This window comes from Podarcis pityusensis (assembly GCF_964106645.2).
Source record: "Podarcis pityusensis genome assembly, chromosome: 15".
Classification (NCBI taxonomy): Eukaryota; Metazoa; Chordata; class Lepidosauria; order Squamata; family Lacertidae; genus Podarcis; species Podarcis pityusensis.
The window spans coordinates 42,916,628-42,935,716 of record NC_138040.1 but is presented as its reverse complement, the minus strand read 5'-3'; the positions used below and the strand labels follow the sequence as shown (position 1 = coordinate 42,935,716).

Sequence of the window (19,089 nt, the reverse complement as noted above, 5' to 3'; positions counted from 1 at the left end):
AGGCACAATTACCAAGAAGGCCCTCTGCCTAGTGAGGGAACCGCCAGAAGGCCCTCGGAGCTGGACCTCAGTGTCCGGGCAGAACGCTCCTTCAGATATACTGGACCAAGGCCATTTAGGGCTTTAAAGGTCAGCATCAACACTTTGAATTGTGCTCAGAAATGTACTGGGAGCCAATGTAAGTCTTTAAGGACCAGTGTTATATGGTCCCAGCAGCTGCTCCCAGTCACGAGTCTGGCTGCCGCATTCTGGATTAGTTGTAGTCTCCGAGTCACCTTCAAAGGTAGCCCCACATAGAGTGCTGAGGTTGAGGGTTTTCAAATCCCTATATCAGCCATTTTAGTTACAATGGACGTTTTAGTTGCAATGGACCTTTTCTTAATATTTAAGAATGTCAGTAATATCAATAATTTTTTTATATGGTGTCATAACATTCATCCTAATATTAAGTTTACAACTCACTTTCAGAGCCAACAAATAACATTTTTGTTTTTGTTTTTTTAAAAAATGATATTTATTAAAGTTTCAAAAAATACAAAGAATACAGAATACAGAAAGAAAAAGAATAAAGTTTTTTAGAATATAACCAAAAAAGTAAAGAATAAAAAGAAACATACCAAATAAAACAGTTAAAAGGACATTAATTTTCCTTAGCCTATCTTCCCTATACTTATTTCCCCGGACCTCCTCATACCTCCCTTTTTTGTATTCCAGTTCAATTTGTTACCGTATTTTTCGCTCTATAACACGCACCCGACCATAACACGCACATAGTTTTTAGAGGAGAAAAACAAGAAAAAAAATATTCTAAAAGAAACAGTGGATGTATGATTTTTGTGGTTCATGCTGTGGCCACAGACATGTGATCTGACGGTGAGTTTGGGGTAGCCCAATGCAAAAATCTTGAGGATCCATGTGGATCCATGCTTTGTAACCACATTTTTGCACCACTGCAGCCCCAGGAAACAGTGGGTGCGTGATTTTTTTGGTGCAGGCTGTAGCCATGGACATGCTATGTGATCTGATGGTGAATTTGGGGTGACCCAGTGCAAAAATCCTGAGGATCCATGTGGATCCGTGCTTTGTAACCACGTTTTAAGTGGGGAGGGAAGGAAAAGCACTCAAGGGACAAGGAACACGCGTGGGGTGGGAGGAGAAGGATGATGTTAATAATGCAGAAGAGGGGTATAAGAGGAGAAGTCTCCTCTCCTCTCCCGCTTTGCTCCTTTAAAGAAGCAGGCTCTCTGTCCCTCTCTCCTCCCCACTCAGCGGCTCTTCTCCCACTTTGCTGTTTCAAAGCGAGCCACGGAGGAGGGAAAGAAGGGGAACCATGGATCCTCTTCTCACGACTGCAGCAGATCCCCCCACCATCCGTAGGCATTCGCTCCATAACACGCACAGACATTTCCCCTTACTTTCTAGGAGGAAAAAAGTGAGTGTTATGGTGCAAAAAATACGGTAGTTCAGCAAATCCTTACCATTAAAATTACCCAGTTGCAAACCTTTTTTCATATCTCTTAAAGCATTACAGCTAAAAACCTCTTAGTTTCTATCCAACATCCTTCTAAGATTACTTAATTTTACAATATTTCTGTAAATAGTCTTTAAATTTCTTCCAGTCTTCTTTCACCGACTCTTCTCCCTGGTCTCGGATTCTGCCAGTCATTTCCGCCAGTTCCATGTATTCGATCACCTTCATCTGCCATTCTTCCAGAGTGGGTAGAAAATAACATTTTTGGACACAATTGTATATCGTGATGGGGCAAATAATCTAGCAGTTCAGCCGTTTAAGAAACCAACAGACAGGCCGTCATATCTTCATTATAAATCATTTCACCCCCTTCACCTCAAACGGAATTCACCCTACGGTCAATTCCTAAGAATAAAACGTAACTCTACCGCACATCAGGATTATACCGAAAATTGTGCACAAATGGCACGTGATTTCATTGGTAGAGGTTATCCACAACAGGTGATAAAAACAGCACAGATTAGAGCACACAATAGGCCTTGCTATACTCTTCTGGAAAAACAATTTAAATTTGAAGATAACCATCTGACCTGGGCTCTAGACTATACCCCGTTATCCACTTCAATTGTTAAGACAATCAGAAAACATTGGCACTTGATACAAGACGTACCAAGAACCAGGAAATTTAAAGACATGCTTGTACACGCAGATATAACGGATAAGAACCAGCCGCGAGGTTGTGATATAAAGGGACATTTTAAATGCGGAAGATGTGCAGCGTGTAGTTTAACAATTGAGACGAAAGATTTTATTATACCTGGAACCAACAGCATTATTAAACTGGAAGAATTTACCAACTGTAATTCCCGAGGAGTGGTATATGCAATTCAATGTATTTGCAACCTTTGGTTCATGGGCAGCACTACAAGAACGGTTAAAACTAGAATACTAGAGCACAAAAATAGTATATTCTTAACAAAGTGTTGGAAGCACCTCTTACATCTCACTTCTTAGAAGTTAAACACAAGGCAACAAATTTCAGATGGTTTATCATTTACAAACATCAAATTCCTGAGACAAATACGGATATCTTAAGAAAGCAATTACTACAGAAAGAAATGTATTTTTTAGATTTGGTTCCTTAACTCCGTCTGGTCTCAATTCTCATATTGACTTTAGTTCATTCCTATAATAATTTTTTACAACTCTATTCAATATTATTCTTGTTATTTTTTACAAACCTTAACAATCCCGCCCATTGTTTGAACTAGATGGCCTGTACGTTTTAAAAAAAAAATTCACCGTATAGTATATAAACCTGTGATTGGAAACACCCTGTATCAGTCTTTAACATCAGCAGTAACATCTTGGGAGCATTTCAGCCCTGCTCTTGAGTTTATTTAAAATCTAAAACAGCTTATCTTGTATTTCTTTCTTTGAATTTCTGCAGAGTACGTTTTTTTAAACCTTTTTGTAAAGGCAATACTAGAGTTTTCACAGCCGAGTCCTCAACTCCTTATTACTACTGCTTGGCTTTCTTTAAATAGGACTGAGTCTAAAACTTGCCATTTAGGTTTTCAAACCTTTTTTGTAAACTCAGGGGAACATTTCAGCCCTGTTCTTGAGTTTGTTTAAAATCATTTAAGGTTTATGATTTCTCTATTTCCTTCTGAGGAAACTGAATAGTTCAGTGAAATGAGGTTTGTAGCTGGCATCCCGTTAAGGCTTTGTTCAATTCTAGGTTTTTCTAATTTTTTCCTTAAACTTGTTGATTTTTGTTATTTAGTTTAATTCTATAAGATTATATTTCTAGTCGATTGCTTCTCGTTTCGGGGATTTTCACGGTATTTCATTTGTTTTGTGTAAGTTCTCGGTTCCATGACTGTCTTTTTTTCTACCAACATACCAGATGGAGCTGGTAGATAGCCTCCCTGGACGCAGAATTAACCAGCACCTCCATGGACGACTGTGAGTCCAAAATGACCCCAAGGCTGCACACCTGGTCCCTCGGGGGCACAGCTACCCTATTCAGGACCAAGGAGTCCCCCACACCTGTCTGCCCCCTGTTCCCCAGAAACAGGACTTCTGCCTTGTTGGGCTTCAACCTCAATCAGTTGACTGCCATCCCTCTTCTAACCACCATCAGATACTCACCCAGGGGGTAGTCTGCAGATGGTTCCAAGCCATTTGCAGGTAGGCAGCTACCTGTGGTAGTAGTGCTGTGTAGCGTTCTATTCCTATCTGGTTCTTGGAACCTTCACCAGGTCACTCACCCTCTCAATCCATATCCCTCACTAGCCCTGGTTTGTACTCTCCTGGGGTATTTCTCCTGGCTGGAATATGTCCTTGAACTCTGATAATATTTCTTAATTGCCTGGCTGGATGGAGAACAGAGGGAGACGTGAAGAAACTACAAAGGTACAATTCACATCTCTTGCTTCTGCCTACTTCTGTCTCCAGCCCTACTCACCACTGGCATGTGGCCATCAGAAAGTTCTCTGAGCTTGAGGCTGCAGCCTTGACAGGAATGGTAGCAGAACACATGTTTTGAACATATAGAAGGTCCCATTCTCAACTGTATTGGCGATTCTCATGAAACCAAACTGGGAAATACCTTGGAGGGCCACTGCTAGTCAGAACAGACAAGACTGGGCTGAATAGACTTCTGATCAATGGCAAGAAATACACTCCTCCTTTCCTACCATTGTGTCCACAGAATCACATGCTCATGGGGACCATTGTGCATAGTTATTTGCTAACCAAGTTGCACAGATTCTTGTAAATAAAGTAAATAAATTATGTCATTTTATTTTTTAAAAAGTTGCTCATGCAGGGGCTGTCAGGGTCAATTGCTTGTCACTATTGCTTCAATCAGTGCAATGTTGTAGACAGGCACTGTGAGGCCCACAGCATGTAATTTGGATTCTTGCCCTTCATTGCTAGTAAAAACCAGCCTAGAAAAGCTTGGTGGGAAGCCTTGGCGGGAAGCCAGGGTGATTAATGCCTCTTTGGAGAAAGATAGCATTCCTCCCGTATTCTCACTACTTAAAAAAACACCCACCAACCACCCAACCAACCAGGGATGGTTGGTGGTTAAACAGGGATGATCTAGTCAGTTTTAGACCAGCATCTAACTTTACCTTTTAGGAGAAGGCTGTGGAGTGTGTGATAGCTGAGTGGCCTGTGCATTCTTCCTCAACCCTTTTAAATCTGGCTTTGCAGATGGGCAGGAGACTGAGGCAGCTTTGACTAACTTGGTGAATTATACCTTTTTTGAGATCAACAGAGACCATGTCCCCCTGATTTTCTTGCTGGATTTCTCTCTCTGTTGTTTTGATACTGTGTGTAGGCAACTTTTTTAGGTCCATGGGCACATTTGGATTTTTGAGCAAGTGCTACGGGCATCACCCCTCTGGAAACGTCTCTCCACTCTTTCTGAGATCAGCAACTCCTACCCCCTAGACACTGAAGGGGAGAAAGTGCATGCATAAAAACTTCACTTTTTAAAGGAATCTGTGTAAACCTCAGAGCCCGTAGAATTAATCTGAGCCTGGAAAAACACAAAGAGCTTGAAATGAAACAGGAAAAGGCATCACATTTCCAACTTCCTCCTCCTGCTCTATGTACTTTCCAAGGGAGTAAAAGTTAACCACCCTTGTCACCTCATGACCAAGGGGGGGGGGGGCTTAAAGGCTTCACAGGTGCGAGAGGACCAGATCTCAATGGCACCTTTGTGCCAATGGGTGGCACCTTAGTGGCTTCTGTTGTGGAGCATACCATTAACCCAAGCCAATTGACACATTCAGTTCCTGTGACAAGGAAGGCTCTCCTGTGTTTTGGTTTCTTTCTGTCTGAAGGTATGTAGATTCAACATTACCTAGCTTTGTCTCATGGGAACCAATTAATTTGGTTTCACAGGGTACAATGTTGTCACCAATGTTATTTAATATCTATATGCCAGAGCTTTGGGGCTGGGCATCATTGATATATTGGCAACACCCAGCTCTCTCTATATCATTATCTAATTACCCAGGAACTGCCATCTCTATCCTAAACCAATGTTGACTACATAAAAGGAAATGCAGTCAAGATAGAAGTGACACTGGTGGGGAATTCTTGGGTCTTGAAAGAAATTCATTTATTGCCACCCAACTCACCATTCCCCCTTCCCTTCTTCCCCCCTCTTTTCTTCCCAACCTAATACTGCATGCAACACTAACGTCTCGCAACAAATGAAACTGATCTGTAGAAAATGCAGCTTGAAAAAAGAGACAATGCATGTATTTTTGTAAACTAAGAAATCTTTAATAAAAATTATTTAAAAAGAAAGAAAGAAAAGAGTGGTATCTCCATCTAACCAGGTTAATCAGCCTTGGGGTATTCTGGGACCCAGTTTTGACTTTTGAGAAACAAGTTGTGGCTGTCACTAGGAGTATTTTTGGCATCTGTTATATAGATTCCACCCCTTTCTCCTACCCTGATCTACACTTTGTAATCTCCAGGTTTGACCATTGTGGGATTTATGAGAGTTTGCATATGGCTAATACATGGAGAGGCAGTCTCTCAGCCATGGACCCAGAAGCACACCAGTGGTCAGTGCAATTGGTGCATTACTGTTTGGCTGAGTAAGCACCAGTAATATTTGAAGAAATTTCAGGGCCTTAATACTTTCTTGAACATTGAAGAGTGGCCATCCAACATCTTTCTAATATGTTGCCTCCGCCTGAGATAAGTCACGTCCTGATACTTTTTGTGCCCTTAATGATCGACAACAAGCTGCACAACGCATGGGATGCAAGAAAGTGTTTATGCTATTAAGAAAGACTTGGGGAGGATGGGCAGGAACCTCAAAGGACCATGACTGCCCACACATAAAAAAACTAGTCCATCAACTCCCACACTATCATTGTGAAACAGTGTTGTCTTTGCGCTACTAGCTCATCAGTACTAGCCGCACAATATCACTAAATTCCCCAAACGGACACAAACAAATGTGTTTCCTGAGGCATTAAAGGAACTAAGGTCCCTACACTGGTGAAAATTAAATACAGTGGTACCTCGGGTTACATACGCTTCAGGTTACATACTCTTCAGGTTAAAGACTCTGCTAACCCAGAAATATTACCTAGGGTTAAGAACTTTGCTTCAGGATGAGAACAGAAATCATGCTTCGGCAGTGTGACGGCAGTGGGAGGTCCCATTAGCTAAAGTGGTGCTTCAGGTTAAGAACAGTTTCAGGTTAAGAACGGACCTCCAGAACGAATTAAGTACTTAACCCGAGGTACCACTGTAATCCCACTACTGTTTTGTATACTTCTTTTCACACAACCTTAGCTCTAAGTGGTGGGGGAATTACACAGGGTTGAGTGTATTTTGTAACAAACTGGAGATGAACGGATGTCCATGTAAAACAATGGGTAGGGGCAACAGAGAGGGAGAGGCTTCTAGAAGACGCTGCAGACAGGAACTAAGAAAAAGAAGGATAGCAACATTGGGAGGACCAACTAGAACAGGTGTGGAAAAGCTTTGTCAGCCCATGGGCCACATTCCTTCATACATGACCTTATGGGGGGGCTGCATGGCAGTGACAGGTAGGATCAAAGGCAAACGTGTGCAGATGAAAGGATGTGATTCTTACCTTTGCACCTTAAGCTACATTCCAGCCACACACAAACCAGATTTCTACGGACACATCCACCCACCTCCATCCAGATGAGCAGGAGGCATTCCTACACTTCAGAGACACATTCTTGCCTGGCAAAATCACTAGAAGAGGGAGGGACCTGGGTCAAAGAATAATGTGGCCTGGAGGAGGCGTTACAAGCGTGATTAGGCCTTGCTCCTTCCGAAAAGCTCTCAAGCTGCACCAAAGGCTATTGGCAGAAAGAAACAGTAGCTGCTCTACCTTTGGCAGTATCTGTGGGTGTCATTTATATTTTCAAAAGAAGAGCAACTAACGTTGCTTGGTCTCTGTAACTTTGACTGCACCAGCCATGACCTAACCTGAGAAAGGCTGTAATCCTATGCCCACTTTTCTGGGAGCAAGCCCCACTGAACACAGTGGTACTTTTTTCTGAGTAACCGTGCATAGGGCACAACTGCAAATCTGTGCAAAATATATCTTAATACATTGTAAGGCTGTTTTTCCATTTGCTTTTCCATATGCCTCAGCAACACAGATCTCCCACACCCTGCTTTACACATTTTCAAATATTTTGCTTAACCTCCAGTCCAATTAAGAGTTTGTACAAACTTGAAAGCTTGCTTGCTTGTTGCATTTTGGTCAGTTTTGATAAAGGTATTGTTCTACTGCAAAACAAGGTACATGCCTGTCTCTGATTCAGTCCCTCCAACTGCAATACTGCTATTAATAATAATACTGACCCACCTTACAGAGTTTTTGTAAGGAATAAAATTAGATGATGCATGTGAAGTGCTTTGAACACTTACAAACACTATGCTAATAAGCATTTGTTTATTTAAAAAACATGTTTGTGATTGTTGGGGAGTGCCAGTTGCTTGATCAAAAATATTATTATATAATTTAATTTAATTTTAAGGGGATAGGAGTTCTCAGAACCTTGGAAGCACACTATACAAGTGCTGCTATTAGAGAAAGAAGCCCTTGTTTACCATTCTTCAAGAGCTGTACTTTGTAAACAGAACAGAAATGTACTAGTTAATTGAGGAACTAATTAGGGACCAGATGCAGCAGTATTGAGTCTTGTATTTTTAAAAGTATGTGCGATCACAGACAATAAAATCTATGTGGACCAAACAGGAACTACACTGGCAAAACAGGCATTTTCTGTACTTATTTGACTTTGGCTTGCCAATCTCTTGTTCCAAAAGAGGGAATATCTGTAATTAAATGGCATTTCATTCACCTTACTCAAGAAGAACAGCAATTTCACCAGCAGCTACTGGCATTTGCAGCATACAAACGAGATACACTTTTGCCTGCCCTCCACCTCAGCAGTTAGAGATAGATAGGCTGGCACGGAGATGGTGGAGATCAAATTGTGGGTTCATTGGCTGCACAGATGCCAATCTGAAGGCTAAGAGTAGACTGAATGCACAAAGTGTTAGTGTGGCATAGTTGTTAAGAGCATTGGACAAAGGCTATGGAAAGCCAGGTCCAAATATCAATTCTGCTATGAAGACTGGGCCAGTGAGTACTGCTCAGCCAACCCACCGGACAAGGTTGTTGTGGTGATAAAATGGGGAAAGGGAAAGAGGAACTGTTCTGAACTCCTTGAAGAAGGGCAGAGTAAACATGTAATAAATAATAAATAGCATGGCTTAAGAAGGCAGGCAGGTTGTTGTAGAAGTCTCTCTCCAAATGGGCAGTGCAATATTAGAGATTTGCAGATGAGAAGTCAGGCAGGGTGGAAGGATGCATTAATATGCCAGAAATTTTACATCGCCTGAAGGCTTGATACTCAAAGACTGGCTTTTTCTAGATTTAATTGCAATCCAAGCAAGTGTTGCCATGTAAGGAGAAAATCTTTGCCCTTGGCCCCTTGGTCCTGTACAAACTACTTTGCTATTCCTGATTTCTCTGAACCAGGCTGGGAGGTTTGGCACTGCCCCATTTCCTGGTGGAATATTTGCGATTACAGTTCTGAACATATGCCTCTATAATTTTTGCCACCTGCATCTGAACAAATAGCACAGACTTCTGTATACCTGGTAAGGTCGCTAAAGATCAAGGACAACAGCTGTGGATGCAGAGATGCCCAAGGCCCAGCAGTTTATAAATTCAAGAGTCAGCTGATGCGTGCACCTGCAGTAAACAACATACAAAAATGAATGCATATACTGGCCTGATCTCCATGGCTTGAGTGCACTTAAGCTTTGTACGCACATTGTCATTTTCCATTTAAATGGAGATTTCTTATGGATTCCCGCCCCCTCACTGAGTGGCAACATACCAATAATTCATTAGTGTTATGCCATTTGCAGTTCATCCACCCCGTTTAAATAACCTGGTCATTGGCCATCCTTTGCTGACTCTACATCTTTTGGTTCCCACTGAATCACCTTCATCTCTAACATGTTCCCAGACACTTAGCCATACTCTGTGGGATGCTCACCTTTGAGGTTTACAATTACTCAGCCGTCTTTCCTTTGCCACTACTGCCTCCTCCCCCTTTCCCAGGACTTAATTGCATTCTTTCTTATCCTAAGTACCTGTTTGCATGACTATAAAACAAGAACCAGAGGCAAGGTGTGCATTTGTGATTCTGTGACTTGCCAGGGATACACAACTGACAGGAGGTATTGTTGTGAAGAAGACTTCACACTCAAGGATTCAAAGACTACAAACCCACTGAGGTTGCTTGGGAGACACCCTTTTGTAAGTAGAAGACTCTTGGCTTTTTGGAGACTATCAAGGGAGACTATTTCCTGCTGTGTTCTGTATAGAATGCTGCTCCACATTTTTCTCGTTTCCTGATCTAACATAGATTCTTTAGGAAAGTTGTTATGTACCAATTATTACATTTTAGAGACTAGCAGTGTGATGTGTAGTCTACATAACTGGACACTAAAGATTAAAAAGCAATGTGGGGTCTTGCAGGATTGTTCCCTCTTTATTGTCCTACTCAGTAATGTGTGTTGGAAATACAGTACATGCTGCATGTTTATTTGGAGCCTTAGGTCTTCTTTTAGTGCCAAGATTGGAAGTGGATAATGCTACTAATGATGCATTGTTCACATGGGCCAGTTCTTTGTCTTTTTAAAAAAATGTTTTTATCAAAGATTTTATTGGGTTACATAAGTACATTCAACATCTCCGTTTCAGTCCTTTCTACAGATCAGTTATATTCAATGTGAGCTGCTAATCTTATAGACAGTACAGTATAAGACTGGGGGAGAAGAGAGGTGGGGAGAGAGAAAAGGGGGCAGTATACTCTCATTTTTTTACACAGTGTATGTACAAGGATTTGGGTTCAGTGTCACATGGGTAGGTTCTCTTTCTATTCATTTATTAGTTTTTGTTGTCGGTGAGAAAACCTGGGGGGACGGGCATGGTTGGTTGACTTCAGTTGACTGCACTGGGTGCTGTTTGTACGTGTGAGGGGGAGGGGGAGGGGTTGTTAGGTCAAGTTAGCCATATTGATTCTTACACTGTTGGCGGGTTCTTGCTGTTGTCCTGTTGGGCTGTGTATGTAGTAAAGGGGAGCCACCATGGAGTGAAGGTGTATGGGCCAGTTCTGAATGAACATCTGGTAGAGGCACACTCTCTTCTGTGTCAGCTTTACTGATTAGCTTCCAGGCCCTCTTGAAGGTGCCCATATAGACCCAGCCATGGCCCTGCAAATGATGCTGAACAACAACTCCCATCAGCCCTGGCCATTGGCCATGCTTGCTGGTGCTGACAGGAGTGGTAGTTCAGCAACATTTGGAGGACCAAAAGTTCCACACACCTATGACAGATAGCCCCTTCCCCAAGTCCTCTTGTTGCATGAGGCAAATAGATAGGATTGCATCCTAAATCCCTATGACAGAAACACCTAAAAAAAACAAGGACCCAAACAGTATATATCATAAAATTAGCAAATGACAACATCCTGCCCACAGGCTTACGGTTTAAATAAACAGACATCCAAGGACCAGGAAGGAAAAGACACAAGAAAAGCAACTAAATAAGAGAACCACTTACATTCTTAGCAAAATGCTGAGGGAAAGTTATGGGGAAATAGATATGCCTTGAGGTCCCCCTTAAAATAGTGGAAAGGAACTTGTCAGTGCAATCCTATGCATTTCTACACAGAATACAAGCTCCACTGTGTTCAATGGGACTTACTTCCAGGTAAGAATGTATATGATTCTGGCCTGAGTTTCTCTTGTTTTGCATAAAATACATAAACTCAGAAGTAAGCCGCCTTGGCATTAATCAGATTTACTCCCAAGAAAGTTCAAGACTGCAGCCTTATTCTGATTTGGCTATCCATGGGGAAGGAACTCTGTATGCCACCAGGAAGCCCGGCCTCCACCCATAGGAAATTTTAATTAGCCCCCTTCCCTGCTTTCACTTCTGAGGCTTTGGCCCACCACCCTTAAAACATTATCAGTGCATCCTTGAGCGCTATGTTTTCCTTTCTTCCTTTCTTTTAAAAAAGCTGAAGTTCTCTGGAAGCTGCAGTCTGCACCCTGCACTTTCTCTGTGCTCTCATGCACTCAAATGGCATCCACAGAGCCTTGTTCTGTATTCTTTTCTTTTATCCATCCTCCTGCCCTGGCTGTGATCTCCTGTTCAAAGGACCAGGCAGTTTTTAAACACAGAGGTGTATTCCTGTTAGTGGAAAATTCCTTTCTACTGAGCTGAAACCTTGATTGTGGTTCAACAGGTTTTAGTTCCCAGCTCTCTCTCTCTCTCTCTCTCTCTCTCTCTCTCTCTCTCCTTTTTCTTTTTCTTTCTCGCTCTCTCTCTCCTACCGAAAAGAAAAGAAAAAGCTCTCAACCTTGGGACATTTGTTCAGATCACATGGGCAGTTGCTTATAAAATGGAGCTTACCTGTGTGCTCACCAGTTAGCATTCACTGGAGCTTCAATGCAGTGTGACAGATCAAGAAGAACAGAGAGACTCACGCTACCCGGGGTGTAAGGCAACAAGTTCATCGCTTGCAGAATTTGTGTAGAGGTAACCATCTGGGTCAGTCCCATCTTTTCTCACAGCTCATCTCCTAAGGTTTTCCCCTTTTCTGCTGGTGTTCTGCAAATGGGAATTCTAAGAATTATGGCAAGCTGAGACAGAATGCTTTTCTTTATAGCAAAAGTAAGACCCATCAGGGTGTAATGGAGCATTTTCCAGTGACAGAACTGTGGTGGTGAAACTCCCCATGCCTTGGAGATGAGAAGAGGTGTAAAGCAAGAGCTTCTCAACCTTTGGCAATTCCTCCCCACTCATCACATGGTTGGGCTGCTGGCTGCAAAGAGGATAATGGATTTTTCTGTGCATGGGGCAGTTTTAGTATTATATGGCAGCAGGTGACTGTGTGAGACAGCCTCTCTCAACCAGGTGCCATCCAGTTGTTAAACTACAGCTCTCATTGCCCCTGACCTTGCTGACTGGGGGCAGATGGGAGCTGACGTCCAAAACATCTGGAGGGTATCAGGTTGGGGAAGTTTGGCGTAGGGCAACAGTTTGCAGGAGGCAGCACATTTCATGTGACAGTGAAGCAGATATGGTGGTGACAATGAAATTGCTTTGCAAGCATTGTATACTGTTTGTGCTGCTTCAGCCAGGACTCTTGCATTTTCATCTTGACTGCCAAGATATTTAAGGCCAGCCCCATGAGCTCTTACCATCTGGGGCTTGACCTTTCTCTGATCAAAACTAATGGGCATATATCTATTTAATTTGATGGAACTAAGCTCATACCCAAGTTACATAATAGCATTCCTTCTGATTGTTCTCCATTTCTCTTCTTTGCTCTATGACAGTGTAACATCTCTTGTGGCCTATCTTTGTTTTGTATTTCAAGAGGTCTGGGGGAAAGGGAGTGAAAGTTTCCCCTAAGCAGGAGTCAGCAAATGGGCATTAGTCATCAAATTAATGCTGTAGAGCACCGTTAATTATAATATGTTGGGGTTAATATTCAAGCTAAACTTAATGGAACAAGATTGTTCTGCCCCTTCCAAGCTACCTTGTGACCTGAGGTTGTCTGCTGGACCTTCAGCCATCAGTATGAAGGATGATGTTCACTTTGCCCTTCTTTTGTAGCAACATGTAAAACCCACCAAGGAAAGCTTGCTAATTCTTTCTGAGTCCCTAAGACTTGCCTTGCGTTTCTTGGGAATCATCAACTTAAACATCTTGTTAATCTCATTATATATCATTTTCCAATAGCCCTTAGCTTTTTTACAAGTCCATCACATATGAAAAAAATGTCATTTTGCACTCCCAACACATACTTGAATTAGTTTTGTACATTTTGGCTAACTTAATTGGCTAACTTAATAGGGAAGTAGGAGTGTATGTGGGAGCAATGTGATTGTCTCTGGGGTGTCTTTCTGATGGGAGAGAAGCTTCAATGCATTTTTGGTGACTTTAACACATATCTTTTCAAGATCACAAAACCCATGTTTCCATCTTTCTCTCCAAAGTCCCATATCTGTTTTCTGTGTATAGTAGCAACTCTGTTTTCAACAGAGTTTTGACAGGGAAATTAAAGTAAAAACAAGTAAGAGATGGTGCAAACCAAGATGGACATGGACAGTCAGCAATCATTGCTCAAGAGGCAGCTCTACGTAGTACAGCTTCTGTGGACCCGGCGTCTTCTTTTCTTCCCTGTTCATTGTTGCCAGAAAATGATCCTTATAAATGCTTTGATTAGTTTGCTTAATGCGTTTCATTCTGGGTTGATGTTGTAGATACTAAATCTCTATCTCTGTTTCGAATAATGCCAGCTCATGGGATCCACTCTTTTCTCCAACACTACAAAGGAATTTCTATTACTGTATAAATTCAGCTTCAAGTCTGATGGATAGATCCTAAGTTTTGTGATCTAAAGTAATGGGGTGTTTTGGATACACTGTACTTGGGGGCCTTATCCTCCCTCCTCCCGTGGAAGTACAGGCAGAGCTCTTGCCTCATCAAATGTAGCCTTGGGTTTTTCCCATCTCTGTTCTCTAATCATCTCTCTCAAAACTGTATCATTTTATACCCTGCCCTCTGTTCTCCAAGCCACCAGTGCTCAGTTCTTTTGAGGTTCACTCACCAGCAGCAAGAAACACTGGCAAGGTTCTACTTGTGACATGCATAAGCCCTCAACAGTTATGAAGTTTGCTTATACCAGAGGTAGGGAGACCATGTGTCCTACTTTGCATAGGACAGTTCTCTGTTTGCAGAAATCCTCTGTGCTGTACAAGTGCTAACGTCAAGCCTAGCCTCCCACCCTGCTCTCCCTTCTTACTGTTCTTTATCTTTCAATTACTGTAGAGCTGGACTGTCTCCTCCAAGTCTGGTTTAAAGATAATAATCAGAAGGCAGAGCGAGGGGGGGGAGGGGGCTTAAAGTTGTCCATCAGGAATTGCCATGTGGGCTACAGACCGAGAAGGCACACCAGCCACTTGGTCAAACTATGGGTTTTTGTGAGGATAAAACAGGAAGACAGGGAGAAACCAAATATGCAACCTTGAACTCCTAAGATGAAAAGCAAGATGTAAATGTAACCATAAATAAATTAGATTCAATGAATCTCTTAAAAGTCAAGCAACGTGTTTTAAAACACAAGCCTTTTGCTTCTCTGCACTGCAGTTTTCCACTGTTTGGGGGGGTTAAGAAAAGAAGGGGAAAATGAGGGCATTGATAACACTTAGCAGTCTTATGAATGCATGGTGAAAATTAATGCATTGCAAAGCACTTGAAAAAGAAAAGTGTGAAATATTACTGGTAATATTACCTTATTTTTATGCAAGTTTTCTTGGTGATTAAAAAAACAGAGGGAGGGAGCAGCAGGAGGTTGGAGAGAAATTATGGGATATGCTATTAAAAGCAAAACCATGTCCAAATAGAACATTTTTTTCCACAGTTTTTCATATGGCACTGGCAGCTCTTAATACTGTATGAGGCTGTGAATACTGTATGAAGCTACAGTTCAGTGGGGAGTCAAACCTTTAAATGTTTCATGCCAACAGCTGCACCTCTCTCCCTGGACTCCTTCCTTGCCTTGCCTGCGTACATGCTCAGAAAGCGGAGCACACTTACGTCTGGGTACAGCACAGTCATTAGCATTATTTCATGAGGATCCCATCCTTCTTCAAAGCTGAAGGGAGCTCTGGCACTGTGAATCAGAGGCCAGCGATTTCTCTGGGTGACCTTGGGCAATCACTTTCTCTTGGCTAGCCTACCTCACAGGGTGGTTGTGGTGACAGAAAGAGTAGGGGGAGAACCATGTAAGCCCCTAGAGCTTCTTGGAGGAAGCATGGGATACAAATGTAATAAAATTAATGCATATCCACCAACTGAATGGATTGTAGCAACAGCAGGTGGGCCCACTGAGTGCACTGAGTCCAAGCCCCCGCTGCCGTGTTTGTTCACTGGAATCTGCTATTTAGATGATTTCATAGAGTTCCTGCTTGATTGTTACGGCTGAGCACATTTTGTTTGTCACATACGCATCTCTCACCCCTTTCCTCCAAGGTGCCTGGCAACATAAATGGTTATTTCTCAGATTTTATCCTGTGAAGTAGTTCACCTGAGGAACAGGATGCTGCCTTATGTCAAGTGTAAACAGCTCAGTCCTGTTTACACCCGGAGTAAGGAACCTGTGGTCCTCCAGATGTTTCTGGATGACATCTCCTTTCATCTTTGACCACTAGGGGTAACAAGAGTTGGCAATCCAACAATAGCTGGAGGGCCGCCCCTCATCTACACAGACTAGCAGCAGCAGTTTCCAGTGGTTTGGGGCAGGAGCCTTTTCTACCAGCCCTACCTGGAGATGGGACCTTCTTAATGGGAAGCATGTGCTCTGCCGTGCAGCTTCCGTCTCTCTGTTGAGGCGCCAGGTCACTCGGGGGGGGGGGGGGTTGAATCAGGTTCATGGCTGAATCTGGGTTTCCCCAGTCCTACCTAGGCACTCTTAACCGCCATTCATTTATGTCAATTCAACATCAACTTTTAACCTATGTTTTTAAAATGGAACTGAGGTGAATTAACATTACCTGCAAATTGAGACGGGCAGCAAGCCCCACCCCCAACTGCTGAAGGCAGGGGACTTGGCGCAGACAACAGGCCCCCACAGACTCTGCCGGGCTCTGCCTCACCTTCCCCCATTTAATAGGGGGAGTGGACTTCTGCTTTTCCGGCTTGAGGTTTTAAATCTTATCCTGAGATTTAGTATTGTGTTCCTCACATGCCCCTGCTGCTATTTTGTTTCTCCTGCTGAAGGCACACATCTAATACAAATGCAATTTTGGAACTAAAAATGCTATTTATAGATAACCTTGGTTTCAAATGTTAAGCCAGACAGCCATTGAAGCAGGATCTGGTCTTAGTGAACAAACATTCCTGATAGCCTAGCCTATACAATAAAAAGAATATAGCTCCTCTAACTTACGCAAATCTTTTGAGTTACAACCTACAGTTGTGGTCAAAGTGCACCACAACAGCACTGCCTCTTCATCACATAAGCCGTGTTTCAGGCGTTGTTTGAGACGTGCCAGAAAGAATCTGAGGTGTGTTTGCCAGACACATTGGGAAATGGCAGGTCACAGCCAGGTCCACTGTCCCCCTGATTTGAGCTTTGGGCTTCATATTATTCCAGCCATGTGACACAGCACTTGACTGTTGCTTTGGTTATGGTTAAAAACCTTAAATCCTGTGACTCTAATTTTACTTACCCTCAGATTTATTTAGCAAATATATCAGTTTGAAGGCACAGTGCATGTGTACGTCCTCCTGCTTATTTGAATACTAACCAAAGAACTCAGAGTAATGATTTATTTTCCTCACAACGTATGAAGCAAATTAGCCATATGAGGTAAATTAAGCCAAAGAGACTTGCTCAGAGCCACTACCTTACTCTGGCATTGAGAGATGGTATAACTCCCCTTGTGTTTTGATACAGGGCTTTTGGCAAGCCTGTGGGGGTTCCAGCCATGTATCTGGGTCCCAGAAAGAGGGGAAAGTAGGAGGTCACCTCCACGCTTATTTAAACACCTGTACCCCAGGACTCTGTACTAGACTAGATGACATTGGTTCATGGCCATAGGAATGCCCAATATTTTCAAATGGCTCTAGTATGCACAACTGGACCCTGCCACAAAAGGTTGCAGTGTGAAGCATTCCTGCTGAGCATTTTAGTCAGCCATGCCCACCCCCACAACAGCTCATTTCACCATCCTCCACCCAGCCAGTCACATTCTGTGATCATGTGCAGTCCTAATAACTGGACTGTTTTATTTGTTTGTTTGTTTTTATTGGAACATAATGTACAGTATAAATATACCTGGCCTACCCAGATGCTGAGAAAGTTGAGGTAATAGTATTTTAACTTTTGTATGTTTTAATATAGGCTTGTAAAATTTTCTTGATTTCATTGTCTTATCTTTGGGGTTATTTACAACCAATTGGTGTATAACCCCCACTTCATTATAGAAACCTCCAAGCCTCCCTCCAGTTGAATATACTTTCTGGCTACTTTGTGTGTGTGGTAAAAATGGGTTATTCCCCTTCATATCACCCTTGAATGTTCCCATATACGAAGTTAAAACTCCCTGCAAACAGACAATGAGCAGATCATGGATGGAGAAAACTGTACATCAGGTCTCCACTGCTGCTATTTCAGCTTTCTAATCTGAATTTGCTATTTCCTTGTACTCTGATCATATTTGCTGAAAACTGTGTATCAGATATCCTTAAAACTCTCCTCTTAGAGTTGCTCAATGCTGAGCCAAAGAAGTCAAAAACAACATCTCCTTAGTGGAAAACTTGCATACTGCCAACAGCTGTCTGTGTGTATCAGGTATCAGGACTGCCAGGCCTAGTTCTGGACAGCTTAGAAACAGTTGCTATGGCAACTAAATAGAGAGAAGAGGACGTGGAAGAAAAAACACCTTGTGCTACTTTACAACAGAGTGCACAGAAAGAAAGCTGTGTACAAAGTAAACATAAAAGAGGTTCTCTTTAGGTGCTTCAACTGTATGAAAAGCTAGGTTATGCTTAACAGTGGCCTCAGTCAAGACACCCTAGCAACAACAGTGCTAAAGAAGGCAGACGGCAACACCAAAGTAGGATACTAATTTATATGTATATGTGCACATTTAGATTATATTTCTAGTTAAGTTACAATGTTTCTATCTACCAGGTGACCTTTGTGCCTGCTAGGTGTGCTTTAGAGACCCTACTGCATCTTCCCCTTCTTAGGGTTCATTATCTTTTCCCGGTCCTGAACTGGGCAGCCCTTCCAACAGAGGATGACCCTGTCCAAAGTAGTCCAGCTGATCATCCTGACTTATAAACAAACTGTGGTTTACAGCTGCTTTCTTTTTCAGTCCAGTCCAAAAGTGCATAAAACTTTGTTTTTGCACAAATAGAGTTTATACCTAGTACTGGCCCCAATCTGCTTTCTGGGCCCACTATCAATGTGCTTTAGTAAGTGGCATCTACATCCAATGCACACTGGATTCTGGATTTCTGAAAAGTTAGTATTTTGGAAGAAAGTTGCAGAATAGATTATGATATATAAAGGTGATTTGAGGACTGGACAAAACTCTTCCTTTTTTATGGGTAGTGTCCAATGCTAGTCCTATTCAGAGTAAACTGACTTAAATCCATGGACTTAAGTTACTTGTGTCCAGAAGATCTCCTCTGAGTAGGACTAGCACTGGCTACAAACCTATGTCCCAACATTTGGAAACCTCCCACATACAATTTTTGTTTTTCAACCACAAACACAGTGTGAACTTTACCTGTTTTATCAAATACCGCAGAGTGTACCCACTGGGACCAGTATGATGACAATCCAGTAAACTCAATTTAAGAGGTCATTTTGAGTATTCTGTCATGCTAAACAAACCATTAGCTGATACAGACCACCATGTCTTAGAGACTCTCCAGTTTCATAGAGAAGGAAATGCCATCTCTCAATGTTGGGGAGATAAGCTAC

General features: G+C 42.3%; 1 protein-coding gene across 4 annotated transcripts in view; it reads left to right on the top strand.

The window, feature by feature from the left end:
• Window positions 1-19,089, top strand: part of RHOBTB2 (Rho related BTB domain containing 2) — a 52,162-nt gene that overhangs the window by 2,553 nt on the left and 30,520 nt on the right. The window contains exon 1 of one of the 4 annotated variants that reach the window (XM_080982428.1): window positions 9,717-9,830. The exons of 1 other annotated variant lie outside the window; for it this stretch is intronic. The gene's annotated coding sequence lies outside the window, so the exon portion shown is untranslated. Of the gene's footprint in view, window positions 1-9,716; window positions 9,831-11,950; window positions 12,120-18,012; window positions 18,212-19,089 lie in introns of those variants that run through there. 2 more of the 4 variants (XM_080982431.1, XM_080982429.1) reach the window with 2 other exon arrangements.